Raw genomic sequence first — 19,196 nt, forward strand, 5'->3', positions numbered from 1 at the left:
AGTTGCAAGCTTAGCGCAGTCTCCCATAAAATCATTGCTTGCCTGCATAGAGGATAAGAATGTGTTCCCGCTTGCTTGTTGATGTACCACATGACAGTTGTGTTGTCTGTTAGAATCAACACCTGCCCTGGAAGAAGTAACTCCTTGAAAGCCATTAATGCAAACTGGACTGCTAACATCTCCTTCATGTTGATATGTAGATGCTGTAGTCTGGCAGGCCACTTGTCTTGTATCCACTTTCCATTTAGATGAGCTCCCCAAGCAATGTCCGAGGCATCTGTCGTTAAAATCTGACTCGCCTCTGGCCGGGTCACAGAGAGTCCCTTGTTTAGGTGACATTCCTGAGCCCACCACAAAAATTCTTTTTGAAGGCAAGGTATTATTTGAATGACAGTGTCCAAATCCTGGCAGTGCTGTGTCCATACATTTTGAGATACCATTGTAGCTTCCTCATATGCAGTTTGGCATTGGGAAGCACCAGAATACAAGATGCCATGAACCCTAATGCTTGAAGGACTGTCCTTGCAGTCAGCACGGACTGATGAGATAGTTGATGGAAGTAAAGTGATAGACTCTTTTGTTTGTCCGGGGTTAAAAAGGCCATCTGGGCTGCTGTATTCAGTCTCACACCCAGAAAGCACATGTCTTGAGAGGGTACTAGACTGGACTTTATTTCGCTCACAGAATACCCTAGGCATCTTAGCACTGCTATAACATATTCCAGATGCTGTAGAAGGTCTTCCTTTTCTTGAGCCAGAATCAGGCAGTCGTCCAAGTAAGGATAGATTTGAATTCCTTGAAGCCTGAAGTAAGCTATCACTGGAGCCAGAACCTTTGTGAATACTCTGGGCAGTAGATAAGCCAAAGGGCAATGCAGAGAACTGATAATGAGAATTTCCAGCTCGAAACCGCAGATACTTCCTGCAACTTAGCCTTATAGGCACATGAAGGTAAGCTTCCTTGAGATCTAAAGTTACCATCCAGTGATCTTTGCCCAGCAGAGGTAAAAGCTGTTGTAACGTCAACATCTTGAACTTGGGAATGTCCAGAAAAGTGTTGAGGAGAGATAAATCCAAAATAGGTCTCCACGTGTTCCCCTTCTTTGGTACTAGGAACAGGCGAGAATAAAATCCTAGGCCCCTTTCTGATACAGGGACTGGCTGAATGGCCCCCATCTGGAGTAACTGAAAAACTTGCTTGTGAGCCTCTTTTCTTTGTGGAGGAGGAACGTCTGGCATGCCTTTGAAAGGGGGCATTGTATGGAAATAAAATCTGTAACCGTGGTGAATGATATCCAACACCCATTTGTCTTGAGTAATTAAATCCCAATTTTCTTTGAAAAGAGACAGTCTTCCTCCCAAAGGAGCTGCCAGACGAGAATCTACTGGCAGCTGAAAAGACAGGTCATTGGGTCTGTTTACGAAAGGACTGACCCTGCCCTCACCAGAAGTCTGAGCAGGTGAACTCCCTGTTCTAGGCCTAAAAGAACCTTGAGCCCTGCCCCTACCACGTCTAGACCTACCCCTAGACTGGGAATCATAAGCAGGATATGTCCACCCCTTAGCAGGCCAATTTCTACTAAACTTCGGTGGCTGCACCTGCAAAAAATCTTTAACAGTTTGCATAGACTTAGCTTTGTCCTCCATTTTCTTTAAAACTGCTTCCACAGGCGATCCAAACAACACATCAGACTGTAAAGGAGCATCCAAAATCCTTGTCTTAACATGCTCAGCTAAATTCTGATCCCTCAACCAGGCATGCCTGCGAAGAACAGAACTAGTAGCAGCCACCCTCGAGGAGGCCTGTACAGCATCAAAACCACATTGCAAAGAATGCTTACCCACTTGTTCAGACACATGAACCAAATCCAGCAACTCTTTACACTCAATACCTTCCGCCAAAGCATCCACCTTAGATTTCAATTGTGAAAGGAGATAATTCTGATATTTTAGCATGTGAAACTGACAATTCAACGCCTCATGGCTAGAGTGGAAGAAGTATACACTTTCTTTCCCCACCTATCCAAAGCCCTTGCCTCTTTATCAGTGGGAACAGGATTTTTAACCACAGAAGCCTTAACACCTTTAGGCCCCTGAGAAACAGTTTCTGGGTCCGCCCTAGGACTCTTAAACAAATACTTATGAGCTTCGGGCACCCTATAATACCTATCAGGTTTAACAGGAGCAGGAGGCAAAGAGTCAGGGTTCAGGGAAGCCTCTGCAAAAACATCTTCCACCACATTCAACACAGGAGGAATAGCTAAGGGCCTATGCTGGGGTAAAACAAGAATTCCCTAAGCCTTTTCCTGGAATCAGAGTAATCCTGGCCTTCCCATTTAAAGTGCTCCCTCATGGAATGCAGAGTCTCTGAAAATGAGAAATCCTCAGGAGGAGAAGCTGTAGGAGTGGAATCATCCACATCAGAATCAGAATAAGTAGGATACTCCTGCAAGTCTTCCGCAGAAGACTCTGAAGCCTCTGAACACTGTTCAAAACTATCAAACTCCGGTTCCACCCTAGGCCTCTTATCAGGAGGGGGCATAGAACCTCTAATCATAGTAATCAAATCTTCTGCCATTTTAAGCATATGTTTCTTAGGTACAGAACCCGAAATGCTAGGAGAAGCCCCCACTGAAGCTGAACTTGGCCTACCTCTCAATGAAGTTTTGGCAACAGAAGGAGAGGCTCTAACTACCTTGGGAAGAGAGGGAAGAACAGTTACCTGAGAAGCCCCCTCAGCCTGGCCTACCTCCTGAGAAGGCACATCCTGTAACAGTAAAGTTTCTGCCTGAGACTCCATGGAAACTCCTGGCAAAACCTCTGGCTCCACTGAGCCTTCTAAAGAACCGACGTCCGGGACTGCCGGTTCATCAACCCTAGGCTTCGCTGTTTTGTCCTTGCGCTTCTTGGAAGCGGCGCCGGAGCATCCGACGGCATTTTATAATTGCAACGCTTCCCAAACACTAACCTGGCACAGTCTAACCTCCTCTTAATAGTGCGTTTGTTAAACCTAGCACAAGAGCGGCAACCAACAACGTCGTGCTCAGGCCCTAAACAAGGTATACACAAGGTATGGTAATCCCTATGAGGTATCTGTTTCCCACAAGAAATACAGTTATTCACTTTTTCTGACATCCGGTTAAATACTGAGGCAAGAAAAAACCAAAATGTTCCCCAACGAGGTACTTAGCCAACTCTGTTTCGGTCTGAAACTCCGGTTTCGGAAATATTTCAGAACGCCAACCTGCACCCGCAAAACTGCTTCTGCATCGGACCATGCGGCAAAAAAGACTGAGGATATGACGTCGGTCATGCGCATTAGTACCCTGACGTACTGACGTCAGTCTAATGCGCCCTGACCGACGTCAGCCTTATACTCTGGTATTCGGGCCGACTGGACGGCGGACTATACCCAATAGTAAGGACTGCAGCAATGGGGAACGAAGAACATCTTCTTGTGGAACTCTATTCCATCCACTGTTTCTAACCGGAAGAGAAACACCATCGGCTCAACTAACTTCTCCAGCCAGTTCTTCGGCAACAGACAGAATCAGCTCTAATTAATTTGGTAAGTTCCTAAACTATATGCAACTATCTGCAGACAACGTATATTTGTCCTTTGGTTCTCGTTTCTTTGTACAGGTAAGTAGTGATCTCCACAAGGTTTTATCCAACTTCCCTGGTGCAGTCAGTGCATGTATGTGTATGAGTGTTTCTGTCTGCATGTATGTGAGTGAATGCGTGCATGAAAGCAGTATGCATGTCTGTGTGACTGCAGAATAGGCAGAGTTTGCATGCATGTGAGAAAGTGAACAGTGCAGGAGAGAATGCGGATTGCGTGCGAGAAAACAGTATGTATGGATGTCTTTGAGCATGCAGGTAAGGTTGTGCGTGTGTTTATGACTGCAGAAATCAGGGTTAATGTGTGTGCCTGAACACGAGCTACTAATGTGTGCGAGAATGCTTAGTGCATGCATGGTAGCAGTGTATATCTCTATGTGAATGCAGAAAAGGGTGTGTGTGCTTGTGTGTTTTTAGTTACCCATGCATGAGAGAATGAAGTGTGTGTGTGTAAGCAGAATGTCTGTGTGTATGAGAGAGAAGTGTGTCATGCATCCTTCCATTTACATAGAGAGCAGGGGGTTGTAGAGCTAACTGTAATAAGCCGATCGCTTACAATGCATTGATCGGCTTATTACTCTAAAGTCATTTTTTTCTTATTTTTTTATTTTTTTGGGCTTTCATTCTAGCTTAGGGGTTAGGTGCTGCCTGAAATGACCGAGCAGGGACATGTAGCAGTCACTGTAATAAGCCGATCGCTTACAAAGTAACGATCGGCTTATTACTGTGAAGTTCTTTTTTATTTTATTTAATTCTAGCCTGGAAGTTTTTAAATGGCAGAGCAGGGGGGTGTAGCAGTCACTGTAATAAGCCAATCGCTTACAAAGTAACGATCGGCTTATTACTGTGCAGTTCCTTTTATTTATTTTTTAGTTGTTTTACTTCTAAGCAATAAGTTATTGTGCTGCCTTAAATGGCAGAGCAGGTGGACGTAGCTCTCACTGTAATAAGCTGATCGCTTACAAAGTAACGATCGGCTTATTACTGTGAAGTTCTGTTTTATTGTCCCGCCTTCTTTTCAGTGGGAACTGTAAACAGTAATCTGAGTTGTTAGGTGAGCATGTATTTAGTTTGGGGTTAATTTGGTGTTAGGGCTGGGGATGTTGGGTGACTGTTGCAGGTGCTTTCATTTCAGTGCTTTCATTTTGTAGTCCCAGCTGTTTTGATTCCAAGTGTTGGCAAACCAGTTTACTGTATGATTAATCTACATTCGTCATTTAGTACACTTTTGACTAGTGAATTTGTATAATAGACTGCACTTGCATTTATTATTACTAGTAATTTATTTATAGTTTACAAAGCAGTCATTTTTGTGTTTCTGTCCTCTCCCACGTGCAAACCGAGTTGCTTCCTTAATCAAAACACAGGTGTGCTTTAGTAGTAGGGACGACTCACCTAAGACAGTTTCTTCTAATTGCTTGCTGTTTGTGGTGAGAAGAGACGTATTGCCAGTTGATTTTCCGTTGTTGCTTATGCAGTACCGACGTCGTTGTCTGCATAACGTATGACTTTGCGTTACAGAATATCTTATCATTTTATACAGTAAAAAATAATCTTTCATCCCAAGGTATGGCAAGATCACCTTGAATATTAGAACCTCTTTCTCTAACTACTGTGCCAGTTTTTTATGACTAACTCTGCAATATTGCCCGCTATTCTTTTTTACTAGCCTTCCTCCATTACTTTCAAGCTACCATGCTATGCATGTATCTAACGCATGAACTTCCCCTCCAGCTCTTCTAAACTATATTTCCATCACCTGTGTTTCTTTACTTTGTGATTTACAAAATGCTTCTCCGCACCCCACAGATTAGTGTATTTCCAATTAAACGTTTTGCTTTTGTCTAAGTATCTTGGTTCATAACAAAATTTCATATAACTTAGTGTTGTTGTATTACTTTTATGGTGTAACTTAATTGTACATTGAAGTTTGTGCCTTTTGAGAGTTGTCCGACTGTGTACAGTAAAGAGTGTTCTGGTAATTACCAGACCTTGCAGTATTTTTGTGCATTGTTTTGTTTTTTACATAGCTGCATTATCTGCAAGTAACTGAGCCAAAGAGTATGAGAACAGAATCTTGTTTGCTTTGAAGTAGTATGGGTAAATAGCAATGGAATTAATTGAAATGCTTGCATCAGACAGTTAATTATGGCTGGCTTTGTAGTAAGCTGCTACTAAAGTAGGACCCACGTTTCACAAATCAATATCATGGATTTTTTATGACAATTAGTGGGGCTTCAGTGGTCTACTGAGAAATACAATTTCCTATTTGAACATTTCTTATTATATTGACTTTCATGGGGGGGGGGGTGACCTTTGGATTAAGTATCTTGTGATAATTATTCACGGCTGAATTTTGGGTTCAGCTGTCAGTATTTTTTGGAGGCGACTATATACTGAAACTTGCATGGTAAGTTTCATGTTGTAAAGACTACTATGGTTTTGTTGCATTGCTTTGGACTTGTGCTACTTTCTGGGCACACAACTAGGATAAGGTGGAATACATGGTTTATGAAAATCCCTGCACGAGCACCACTTCCCTGATTTCCATAATTTTAATACTGTATAGTGAATGTGAAAATGACTGATGGAATAGTTTCAGAATTTAGTGCCCTGGTGTTGTAGTTTGGAATGCAGGGTCTGTTTAGTGGCTGCTGGCTGTGATGATACAGAGAGAGCAGGAGTCAAGAGTTTATGCAGGACATCCTGAAGTAAAAAGAGGATCTAATTATGCGCTGTGGTAAGGAAGGATTTGCATGTTTTGTGGGAGGCTGTAACAACTGATGCACTGTTAAAGTTTTGTTATTGTCAGATGTAAAAATGTCTATAGAAAAAAATTAAGTCACCAGTGTACTTGGAGATATTGCCTGAAAGAGAGACTGCTGTACTTGTGAATCCTCCAGTATTTTCAATGCACGTCAGGAAGATTTATGAAAGACTATCTGCACAGCAGATTTCAGCAACATGGATGTAGCAGGTACAGTTCACATAGAAGATTATGCAGGTGTATTCATGTTTCAGTACTCTGCGTAGCTGCAGTGTCAGGTGCGTAGTGGCTACTATCTTAACAAATGGGTGGTAAAGGAGACTGGGGATTGGATGACAGCATAACATCTCATAGCTGTGTCAAAGGTTAACTAGTGTAAAGTCTTAACCAGTCAGCACCCTCTGTTCACTTGCAGTCCTGGAGTTAAGAGTTGTCAGAATTACCAGTATCGTCTGAATATTTCCTGGCGTTAATGTTGAACTGGCAGATCTTTCAACATCACCTGTATATTTCCCAGATGCTTTTTATAACAGCAAAATGGTAGTTAGCCTCTGTTTCAGCATAGACTAGCAAAAATCACAAGTAGCACAGATGGTATAATGTACTGATTACCTTTTGGAATTTGTTTTTATCAGAATTATATATACTCCTGAGCACAGCACCGACCTAACTGGGATACTGAAAACACTGTTTGATTACTGACCCCACTGATTCACTATTCCTAACACCAGATTTCCATTGGTTCATGAGTAGGAATCATTCATTCATGAATTAATGATGATTCCACATGTTAATTCTCCAAAACAAAAATCTACCCTTTACACATCGGAGAAGCACAGTATCTGTAAATTCCCTCTCTAGATCTCTGTATGGGTTTAAGCATTATATAAATAACATTTTCTTAAGGATCTGCCTTTTCCTGTAAGTGTTACGACCCTTGTGTAAGTTACCCAAGAAGGTAGATGTGGAAGTTCATTCTATGTTCAGGAACATAATCTACAGTGGATGTAGCAGAGCAGGAAATATCCATCCTTTACCTGGAACAATGATCAGACCAGTGATGCTGTATTTGACCAACCCTTAGTAGAGTTAATCACTGAAGGCATCTTTGTCAGTTTGTTTGCCATCTGAAAAGCACTATGTTGTATTTATAGACTGACAGTCCTTCATCAAAGTTCTGTGGAGCCATTACAAGCCTGACCAGTAAAACCTGATTTTCTGCAATATATATAGCCAGCGTCTAGGGGCAAGAGGATGACATGGTTTTGTGTCCATACCTTGAGTATCTTGCAGATTGCCCCAGCAATAAGAGATAAAGACACTACCCTAGGTGCAAATTTGATTCCCCATCCATTGATCTAAACTACAGATGAATAGTACCAGGGAAGGGCCCTGCTTAATTTGAATAGGAAGCCTGTTCCAAAGAAGGGGGCAATCTGAGACATACATCTGTCTCTCCAACATGTTTTGTTTGGTTGCTGACTAAGTTGAGATCCCTAGATTGGTTCACCTTGGTGCTGTTTAACCTGCGGATGTGTAGCACTGCCATCAGGGCTGGATTTTGTCTTGTAAGTCAGGCATAGGTCACCCCTTAATAGTTAGGCTAAAAGCCCTATCCCCTTTATTTTGTCTCCTATCTGCATAGAGTAGGTTTACACCCAGTATATTCTTTGAGTAGCTTCCGAGGTCATTCCAGCCTGTAAGTGCCTAGTCGAGTACATACCCAATGGAGTGTTGCACTCTATTATTGCGCGGAGAGGATAGTACAGCTGGAGTAACATATCCTTGGGTCTAGATGACATACCCTTATAAGTTGTGCCACATAGAATTTCCTCACCACTGTGGACACATGGCAGTTAAAGTTTAGGTTACTGTCACACTCTACACCTTGATCTCTCACCTCTGAGTCTACTCTTACGTGTGTGCTATTGATATTGTAATTCATATGGATATTTGACTTCCCAAAAGGTATGATGATGCATTTTTTCGTATTTAGTTTTAGGCCATGTTTCTGGCACCAAACATTTGTCTGATGTAGACCTTCCTGAAGGATATCTGCATCGGGGTTTTCAGTGATTGCCCCCCCCACCAACTTGCAGTCATTGGCAAACCTTGTCATCCAGAGGCCTTCCAGTTTAGCCTTGACTTTAGAAAAAGGCTGTTCCAAATGGGAGTGGTCCCAGCACTGAGCCCTCTGGCATACCACTGGTGACTGGCTTCTTACTGGATATGGATTCACCCACTTTAATAAACATGTGCTCTGTCCATGAGTCAATTGGCTATCCATCTGGTGCTAATGGTATTTATGCCCAGTTCATAGGTTCATACTAGGCTATCTGCCCGAGGGCATTTACAAGCCTAGCCCATCGTTTTGTGGCTTACGCCACCCCTTTAGTATGGGGAACTATACCCATTATTTTGCTGTGCCTCTGTCGAGCAGTGACACTGAGGTAATCCCTGGGGTATATCTGCGATCTCCCATCCATTGGTCAAGATTTCTCTTGAACAAGGCCAGCGAGGTGCTCTGCCTCACATGTACCGGGATTTTGTTCCACAGCATAGGGAGTCTTTGGGTGATGAATCTATCCCTCCAGCACGTCCTATTAATAGCCGTGTCGAGGTTTAAGTCTCCGCCTTGTGGCTCTGATGGATCTAGATTTTTGAGGTGAAGCATATTCATCAAATCTGGGTTTGACATGGCCTTGTATGTTAGGCAAAGGTCACCTCTGAGCAAGCGGCGACTGAATAGAGCTGGAGTTCTTTCAGTCGGGCAGCATAGGACAGATTTTGAGACCCTTTATCCTTTTGGTGAGGAACTTTTGTGGCCTCTCCAGCTGCTGCAAGTGTCAGGTCAGATACATTCGAATGGGGCATTGTACTCAATCATTGGTCTGATGAGTGATGAGTAAAGGGAGACTATTACCTCCCTTGATCTAGATGAGAATCCTTCATGATAAGGTGGGCAATGTAGAAGGTCTTCCTAACTTCTTTAGCTACATGGGTGTCGAGCGACAGACTACTATCAACCTGGGTCCCCAGGTCCCTGATAACTTCTTCTGTGCTCAGTGGATTGCCACCTATTTGGTAGCTAGGGGTAACCTTGTTTTTCCCAAAGGGTATGACTATGCATTTTTGGCATTTAACTTTAGGCGTGGCTCTGGCACCAGTTATCCGTTTCTGTGAGACCCTTCTGAAGGATATCTGTGTCAGATGTGTTTTCTACTATGGCGCCCAGTTTGCAGTCATCTGCAAACTTTGTCAGCCATAACCCTCCTGTGTTTGCTTGTACTTGAAAAGTAGATGCGAACAAGAGTGGGCCCAGGACTGAGCCTGTGGGACACCACTTGTGACAGGCTTTGAGTCTGACATGGCGCCAGCAACTCTGACCCTGTGGGTTCTGTCACTCAGCCAGTTTGCAACCCATCTTGTGATGTATGGGTTAACATTTAAGCTGATGAGTTTTTCAATGATACCCGAGTGGGGTATTGTATCGAAGGCCTTAGCCAGATCGAGGTAGGCTGTATGGACTGCCTTTCCCTCATCAATGGCTTTGGTGACTGTTTGAAAAAGTCAACCAAGTTTAAAAGGCATGATCTGCCTTTGACAAAGCCAAACTGGGTTGGATCCAAAGTCTGCAAATTCCTATGTCTTTATTTATGAGGTCCATTATGATCCTCTCCATGGCTTTGCAGATAAGGCTTGTCAAGCTAATGGGCGGTAATTTCCAGGGTCGGTGGAGGCACCGCCTTTGTGAAGTGGGACCACAGTTGCAGTGCGCCACTCCTGGAGTGTATCCAGAGGTGAGACTGATTAAACAGCTGTCCTAGCTGTGGGTTTAATTCCTCATTGAGTTCGTGGAGCACACAGCCGGGGACACCATCAGGTCCCATGGATGCTGTGTTTTTGCTTTGGAGAGAGCAGTTCTCACTTGGGCTGGAGATGTTTGGGGGCTGCAATCGTTTGGTATAGATATCTCTCCTTTTTGGGGGAGGGGAGAAGTTTGCACTGAACCTGTCAGCCAGTATGTTGGCAATGTCTGTAGGATCAGTAATCTTCACATCATTTTGAACTAGTTCTGAGCATATCTGGGAGTTTCCTCCTAGGTTTCTAACATAGCTAAAGAAGGCCTTATGATTGTCTTTGAGTCTTTAGCTATTTTTCTCTCAAATTTGCTTTGGATGATTTTATGAGAGCTCTTAGTTTTTACTTATAGTGATCAAGGGTGTCTTACCTTTTAAGGATTTTGCTCTATCTTGTAGTAGCTTCCTCCTTTGTTGTAGAGTTTGTTTATGGCTGGGGTCCACCAGACTGGACGCTTGCCTTTGGTACAAAGAGTCTTTGTTTTGCTTGGGATTGCCTTATCCATGCAGTCCTGCAGGTGCTGGTAGAAGGCATTTGTAAGTGATTCAGCGGCTTGAGTACTGTTTTCCGCCGGCTCTGGGGCCTTAAAGGAGACCACACTAGTCTTTAGAAGTGTGAAGTCGGCTTTGAGACGTTCTTTACTCTGCTCTTTTTATTTCAGGTGGGGGTGGGATGAGGACCTCCAGCGAGATTAGTTTGTGATCTGATCTCACCAGTGAGGGTATACTTCCGGTGTTGAACATTGTGCTCCCATGTTCGTGATGATGAGATCAAGTATGTTATCTCCTCTTGTGGGGATGGTGACTAGTTGTTCCATGGCATTTGAGTTTATGAATTCCAGGAACTTTTGGGCTAGGGTGTTTGGGCTTGAGTAGTGTTCCCAGTCTATATTAGGGTAATTGAAGTCACCTAGTATGATGGTGTTTGGTGATATATTTATCCCTCTAGTGTTTTCAGGAAGGCCATGTGAGGTTCCTGAGTTTGTGAGGGTGGCCTGTAACATGCTACAATTTGCAGAGCAGTCTTGCCTACGGTTAATTGCACCTGGATGGTCTCCGATGCATCGTGCGTTGCCACCAGTCTTGAGGTGTGGGTGTCCTTGATGAATATGGACACCCCTCCTTTCTTGGTATTGTCCGGATTTTGGGGCGGGCATGATATGAGGTAAAACCTGATAGCTGGGGTGCTCTCAGGAGCCTTGAACCAGGTTTCTGTCACAGCACAGACATCGATGTTCTCCATACTGAGAAGGGCCTCGAGTGCGTGCATTTTGAGATTTAGACTTCTGGCATTGAGCAGCATTACCCTTAGTTTTTCCTTTTTGTGTTCTAGGGTGGTAGGTTTAGAATTTGAGCCTTGCCTAAAAAGGCACTATGGGGTGGCAAGAGCCTTTGCCAATATCCGGAATCCCAGGGGTGACAGGTGCAAGCCGTCCCTTGCGAAGCAGCGTGGCTTGTCCAGCATGTCATCCCAGGCAGACAGATACTGGATCCCCTTTGACACCAGTGTTTAAGCCAATTGTTAAAGCTGATCATCTTATCTCTGTATTGTGGCATCATTCTTGGTGAAGGTAGGATACTGCTCAAGGTCAGGGTCATACCTGCCTGGGCTACATAACCAGAGAGCTCCTCAATGTCTCTTTTCATGTAGTCCAAGGAGGTACGTCTCAGGTCGTTTACACCAGCGTGGACAATGACAGAGTCATATTTGTACCTGCTGTTGAGAGACCTGAGTGCTTGCGTTATGTGGCGGATTCTAGTGCCCGACAGGCAGCTTACTGTGACCTTCTCCTTACTCAGTCTGGTGGGCGGGCGTCAGTGTGTCTGACTATGGAGTCACCAATGACTAGTGTGTCTGGCATTGTGTTTGGCCTTAAGGGCTGTGACTGTTTGACACTCTGACTGTGAGGTCTATGTGTTGCAGGTGTTGTGTTCTGAGGTGGTGGTTGTTTGGGTGTCTGCTTTGGTGGCCTCTGCTGTTTTGGTAGATTTTTGATCAGAGCCTCCGAGTATGTCTTTGTGTGTTTATGTGTATGATTTGAGGTTGTAATGGTACTATGTGAGACTGGGTCTATAGTGTGTGTGGTAACCTTCTCCTCCTGACTGGTCTTGCCAGTCCTATGTTGAGAGAGCTCAGCCTCCAGTTTGGCCGTATAGTTGCATCTCTCGCATGTATTTGTGTTTTGTGGGAGGAGGAGAGGGTTGTCTGTGTACATGAGGCAATTGTAACATTGCCTCAATATTCCCAGGTTCACCAGCTGAGCAGGAGAGGACACTAGCAACTGATCCCTCGACATGCTAGAAGGATAGACAAAAAACTTTAAAAAATATTCCGAGGGACGTGGGTGACCGAGAAATGGGGTGTTGCCTTTTTGGGGTACTATCTATGACAAGAGTGCCGTATCAAGGTAATAAGTACTGTAGGAGCAAGTGCTAGGTTTAACAGAGAGAATAGTCTACTTGGAGTCAAGTAGAGATGATCTTTTTAGTTATAGGATACGCTGATTTGATCAGTAGTATAGTTCAAGGAAGGTAGTTTTAAGGGAAAATTTGAAGAGTGGACTTTAGGTAGCCCGAATAGTTTATACCTGCTTAACCGGCGCTGCCCTAGTGTGCAACAGTGGCAGCTCCGCGCTAATTCGCGCAAATCCGCGCCAAAGCGTTTGTGCATTTATTTATAATACCCCAATGGGAAATTGTCATATGACTTGGGCAGATCGAAGTAGGCATTATGTACTGTTTTACTGTCATCTATGGCCTTGGTAACTTCTCAAACAAGTCCACCAGGTTAGATTGGGTAGGCATGACCTGCCCATGATAAAGCCAACTTGGTTTGGGTCCAGTATGTGGTGGTCTCTTACCTGGCCTTGCATGTAAGAGGAGTCAAACTTGTGGGCATGTAATTTCCCAAGTGAGTTGATGTTCCCCATTTATTTTTTTATATTTGTTGACCGGGAGTGTCCGACTGGACGTAGGTCCATTTTCAGTGGAGGCCTGGGGAGAAAAGCTCCACAGTTACAATAAACAGACAGTAGTTACACTGGATTACAAAGCGATTAACAATTTACATAGCAATTACTTACAAAATATTTACAGATGAAGAACATAGTCCATCAGTAGACAAAGTACAGTTGTGTACACCTACCATAAATGTAGATGTTAGAGTGTCTTCACTGTTGCAGTCATAACTGTAGGGGTGATCCTGCCGGCAGGCAGCCCGAGGTCGGCCAGAATTCCAAAGTCTGGGTCCGGCGTCGACTGTACCAGCAAGTACCCTGACGTCAGAACGCAGAGGTATAAAGCTGACAGCCGACGCCATCTTCTCCAGCCTTTCTTGCCCCAGATGTCAGGAGCCCACAAAAAAACAGTGTCCAAAAAGGAACACAAATACACCTCAAAAGAAGCAAAAGAGAAAGCAAACAAAAATAAGAGGGGACTGGACGGAGGGAAACACCGACTGCAACAGTGAAGACACTCGAACATCTATATTTATGGTAGGTGTACACAACTGTACTATGTTCTTCATGTTTCACTGTTGCAGTCATAACTGTAGGGTAGAATCCCAAAGCTGTGAATGAGAGTCTGCTAGTTGCAGTAGTGCACTGAATTAGATCAGACCATGCACAGGAATAAAGGCAAAAATCATACTAAGCAAAGCCGTTGTATGTATGAAGTATGTACTGCAAACCAAAAATACACTGAGCCTATATAATTAGCAGTAACAAGTTTCTGTAGACACTCTTGCCCAGTCACTGAGAAGGCATTCATTGTTAGACATGAGCTTGATAAGCAAGTGGGTGGTGACATGGCACAGGAATCACAATGTTCAAAATCCTGTGTTGCAGTTATTGCCTGTAACAGTGTTTCTAGTCCAAGCCTTTGTGTAGTGTGCTCCCTGTCACCTGTGCAGATGATGAAGGCTGGTGCCCTTGACACACTGTAACTTGTGTGAACATGTACTAAAGTCTGATGCACAGTGTGAGAGTAACATTATGCAGCTGTTACAAATTTGATGCCAAAGGGGTTTCTGTGATGTAATACATGTATGTTGGGTAACAGTCAGTAATTTGTAGGGCTTACACACATTTATAAAAAGGGGAGAGCACTATGACATGTGCCTTTGGATATCAGGTGGCAATATTTAGGAGAACTTGGAGTAAGCTGTGCAATATTGCCAAAAGGGCACAAAGCACTGCCTGGTACAGTGACTTGTAATAGTGTAGACAGGAAAATTATGGAGTCAAAATTGTCAGTCTGTACTCATGAAACTGATAGTAGTATTACTTCTGTGTGCTTTACTGCCTGACTTGACAAGTTTAATTACTGCAACTGCAAATTGGATGCTGCAATACTTCTTTTAGTGAAGGGTGTAAACCCTCTTACGTTATGTTTTCTGTGAACTGCACATCTCTTTTGTTGTTTTAAAGATGCAGAAGTCAAATTATTAATGTGAAAAATATGAATAACTGTCTGGCTGAGTAGTGTCTACTGCCAATTAACTGCTCAATATTTGATCAGTGTAGCAGTAAGATTTGAAATAAGCACAAAGAAAGGCAGGGACAGCCTCAAAATAAATTTAGTAATATGGAAAAAGGACTAAAGAATTGCTAAATAGTATCAGCTAAATTAGAGATGATCATATTAAGCTCCCAAAGTGCCTCAGTTATCTGCATTATGCAAGTGATACATACATGCACATATTAATTAGTAGCCCACTGCAAAAAAAATTCACTGCATGGAGTATAGAAAACAGTGAGTTTTCAGTACATGCTTTTACTGTGCCAGCATCATAGACACAGGTTTGCAGTCTACTGTTTGTGGAGATGATGCTAATGTCAGTGAAAATACAGAAACAACATGTCACTAGGCTGATGTTCCTCAAAGAGATTTTAAAACATACATAAGTGAACATAATAATGTCTGGTAGAAATAAGGAGGAAATAAAAATAGTGTAGACAATGAAATAATCAAAAGTTATCCTGCACTGTTTTACGAAATTTATTTTGAAATTGTTTACATAAATCTTTCTGCTGCTGCCTAACAAATGATTCTGCAGGCAGAGGGGAAGACATTTGAAATGGCACTCCCTTCCTTTCAATTCTGAGCTGTAAGATGCAGTGGCAGTTTTCACACCTCTGCAGTAGTGTGGGAGGAGGGGACTTTCAATTCAAGCAGGACTACAAAAGAACACTTAGAACAAAGGCATCCAATTTAGCTACAACTCTGTCTGCTGCTAGATAACTTCAAATTATACTGTAAAGCAAGCTCTGATCTAAACACAAATGAGGGTGATTAGCAACAGAAAAGAAGCAGGCCTTACACAGAAGGAATCCAAACTGACAATGAGTCACAGATTTCCCATTATATGTCAATGGCATGGGAAATCACTGTTACTTCCTTATGTCTGGCATGAGTCACAGAAAGGAGACTTGAAATGCTTTATGGGAAAGAGAAAGGCTTGAAGGAGAAGAAGATCACGTTGATATAGCAAGCCCCATCAGTAGCCATGTTGTGGTAAACTAGCTAAAATTACTAATAAAGCATTTAGAGTCAATTTTAGGTGTTAAAATAGGTCTGGAAACAAAGATAGACTGAAAAAAACTTCTAGGGTGGAGTGTTCCTTTACAAAATGCCTGAAGTCTGGATGAAAAGGGATGTGATGAGCATCTTTTTAATCTACTCTAGTGTTACCACGAAACTTGACACACAAAGAGGTAACCGGTTGCAAAGTGACATTTTAAACTGGGCACCATCACAAGCAGGTTTATGAAAAATTGATCCAGAAAGTACAGTTTTGTACCTACCATAAATGTAGATGTTCAAGTGCTAATACAGCTAAAGTCATAACAGATGGGTTCTCCTGCAGTCAGGCAGGTCCTCGGTCGGCCAAATTCAAAAGTCTAGGTCCGGCGTCGGTTGTCTTCGCTTCTTCCCTGACGTCAGTGCGACAGGGGTATAAAGGAACCAGCCAACGCCATTTTCTTCAGTTTTTCTTGCCCCAGATGTCAGGTGCCCCCAGAAGGAAGTCAATACATAAATCTGTATAATAATGCAGTGCAATATAATAAAAATACAGTAGTTGCAAGCAAATACATCATAAATGAATATCCCAATCAGGTTGTATGAGGATGAGTTAGCCTATAGGCCTGTCCCAAGAGGGGAAGGAGGGAGGGAAACCTGGACAGCAGCTGTATTAGCACTCTAACATCTACATTTATGGTAGGTACAAAACTGTACTATGTTCATCGTGCATACAGCTGCAGTCATAACAGATGGGTAGAATCCCAACGCTAAGAAAGGGGTGGTAGGCACTAGATGGAACTAGGAGGAGCCAAAATGCCCTGCAAGACTGCAGTGGCAAAGTCTGCTCTAGATTTGGAGTATAATGGTAGGTTGTAGTGCTTGGAGAAGGTATGCACAGAACTCCAAGTGGCTGCTTCCAAAATATCCTTGGTAGGAACTCCTCTGAGGAAGGCTGCAGAGGTGGCTGTGGCCCTGGTGGAATGAGTTCTAATGCCTGTAGGTACAGTTTTGCCATGAAAGGAATAGCAAAAGCGTATGCGGTGGGCTATCCATTTTGAGATTGTCTGTTTGGAAATTGGCTTTCCTTGAGCTCCTGCCGCATAGGACACAAAGAGCTGTTCTGATTTTCTGAAAGGCTTTGTTCTGTCCAAATAATAACGCAGTTGTCTGTGGATGTCCAAGGAATGTAGTAATCTCTCCCCTTTGTTTTGAGGATTAGGATAAAAAGTAGGCAAATGTATGGCCTGATTTAAAGCTACCCTGGATACCACTTTAGGCATAAAGGATGGGTTGGTTCGTAAGGAAACTTTGTCCTGATGGAAGATGATAAAAGGCTGGACAGCCATGAGAGCCTGTAGTTCTGAAACTCTACGAGCTGAGGTGATAGCCAGAAGGAAAGCTGTTTTCCAGGACAAACATTGCAAATCTGTTGAGGCAGCTGGCTCAAAGGGAGGCAAGGTCAAATTTTCCAGAATGAAATTAAGATCCCAAGCAGGTATTGGTTGTTTCCTTGGAGGTCTGAAATTCTTAGCCCCTCTGAGGAACTGTCTTAAGAGAGAGTGAGAGAATAAAGGTGGATCAGTGTTGTATTCTGCAGAAATGGCTGAGGCATGGATTTTGATGGAGGAGAATGAAAGTCCACTGCTTAGCAGCTCAGCCAAATATTGTAGTATTTGAGGTAAATTCAGTTTTCCAGAATCCTGGCCCTTTTTCTCATTCCAGACACAAAAACGTTTCCATTTTGCGGAGTAAGCTTTTCTGGTGGATGGCCTTCTGGCCTCCAAAATGACATCCTGCACCTCCTTGGAGAGTAGGGCCTGTTGTGATGCTAAGGAATCTTCCATGCGGCTAGATTGAGTGTTTTTAGCTGGCTGTGAAGAGTTTTGAAGCTGTGCAGTGTCAGAAGAGGCATTAGAGGCAGGGTCCATGGTGGGGAATGCGTCAGGCTCCTCAGGAGTGGGTACCAGTGTTGCCTTGGCCAGTCCGGAGCAATGAGAATCATCTTTGGTCTGTCTGCTCTGGTTTTCAATAGAACTTTGGGCAGCAGAGGAAGAGGTGGGAAGGCATAAACTATCATTGATGTCCAACTGAAAGAGACAGCGTCCACTCTCCAGGCCTTTGGATGGAAAATCCTTGAGCAGAATTTTGTCAATTGATGATTTTTGTGGGAGGCAAAGAGATCTATGTCTGGCCTTCCCCATTCTTGGATTATTTCTGTAAAAACTTTTGGTTGCAATTTCCATTCGTGTGGATCTGTCATATTCCTGCTTAGGTTGTCTGCCAGCGTGTTTTCCTTGCCTGGCAAGTACTGTGCTTGTAGTTCCATTTGTAAGTCCATGGCCATGTTCCAAAGTGACATGGCCAGTCTGCATAGGGGGTAAGAATGGGTTCCTCCCTGTTTGTTTATGTACCACATAACTGTGGTGTTGTCCGTTCTTATCAGTAGTTGACATGGTTGAAGAAGGTCCTTGAAAGCTATAATAGCATTTATTACCGCTAGCATTTCCTTTTGATTGATGTGAAGGTGCTTTTCTTTTTGGGACCATTTGCCCTGAATGCACCAATCTGTCATGTGCGCCCCCCAGGCGTAGTCCGAGGCGTCTGTTGTGATGACTTGATTTGCTTGAGGCTTGCTGAATGGAAGACCTGTGTTTGTTTGACATGCTTGAGCCCACCACAGAAATTCCTTTTGCAGACATGGAATTAGTGGTATTATTGTTTCCAAACTGTGGCTGTGTTGAGACCATATGTTTTTCAGGTACCATTGTAGTTTCCTCATATGCAGCTTTGCACATGGGATTAGTAAGATGCAAGATGCCATGAATCCCAGAGCCTGCAGAATTTTCCTTGCAGTTAGCCTGGTGCAATTTGCTAGTGTTCTGAAGTATTGAATTAGTTACCCCTGCTTCTCTGGCGTGAGGTAGGCCATCTGGGTGTTTGTGTCCAAATTGGCACCCAGGAAAATTATCTTCCAAGAGGGTATTAGCCTTGATTTCTTTTTGTTGACTGTGTATCCCAGAGAGTTCAACAACATTATTACATAAGCCAGATGTTTCAGGAGAATGTGCTTGCTGTCCACTTGGATCAGGCAGTCGTCCAAATAGGGATATATCTGTATCCCTTGAAGTCTGCAGTAGGCAATTACTGATGCCAGGCATTTCGTGAATACTCTGGGTGCAGTAGATAAGCCAAAGGGCAATGCAGAGAATTGATAATGGGTTGAACCTGCAAGAAATATGAGGTACCTTCTGCAATTTTGTCTTATTGAAACATGCAGGTTTGCCTCCTTGAGGTCCAATGTTACCAGCCAAGACTCCTTGCCCAGCATGGGAAGAAGTTGCTGTAGAGTGAGCATCTTGAATTTTGGTACAAGTAGAAATGTGTTTAGGATGGATAGGTCCAAAATAGGTCTCCAATCTTTTCCCT

General features: G+C 43.4%; 1 protein-coding gene across 1 annotated transcript in view; it reads right to left on the reverse strand.

Annotated features, from left to right (window-relative positions):
• RAB1A (RAB1A, member RAS oncogene family) overlaps positions 1 to 19,196 on the reverse strand; it is a 1,040,437-nt gene that overhangs the window by 732,215 nt on the left and 289,026 nt on the right. The window lies entirely within an intron of this gene.

The sequence above is a fragment of the Protopterus annectens genome, chromosome 1.part2, assembly GCF_019279795.1.
Source record: "Protopterus annectens isolate FY-2018-M chromosome 1.part2, PAN1.0, whole genome shotgun sequence".
Taxonomy (NCBI): domain Eukaryota; kingdom Metazoa; phylum Chordata; order Ceratodontiformes; family Protopteridae; genus Protopterus; species Protopterus annectens.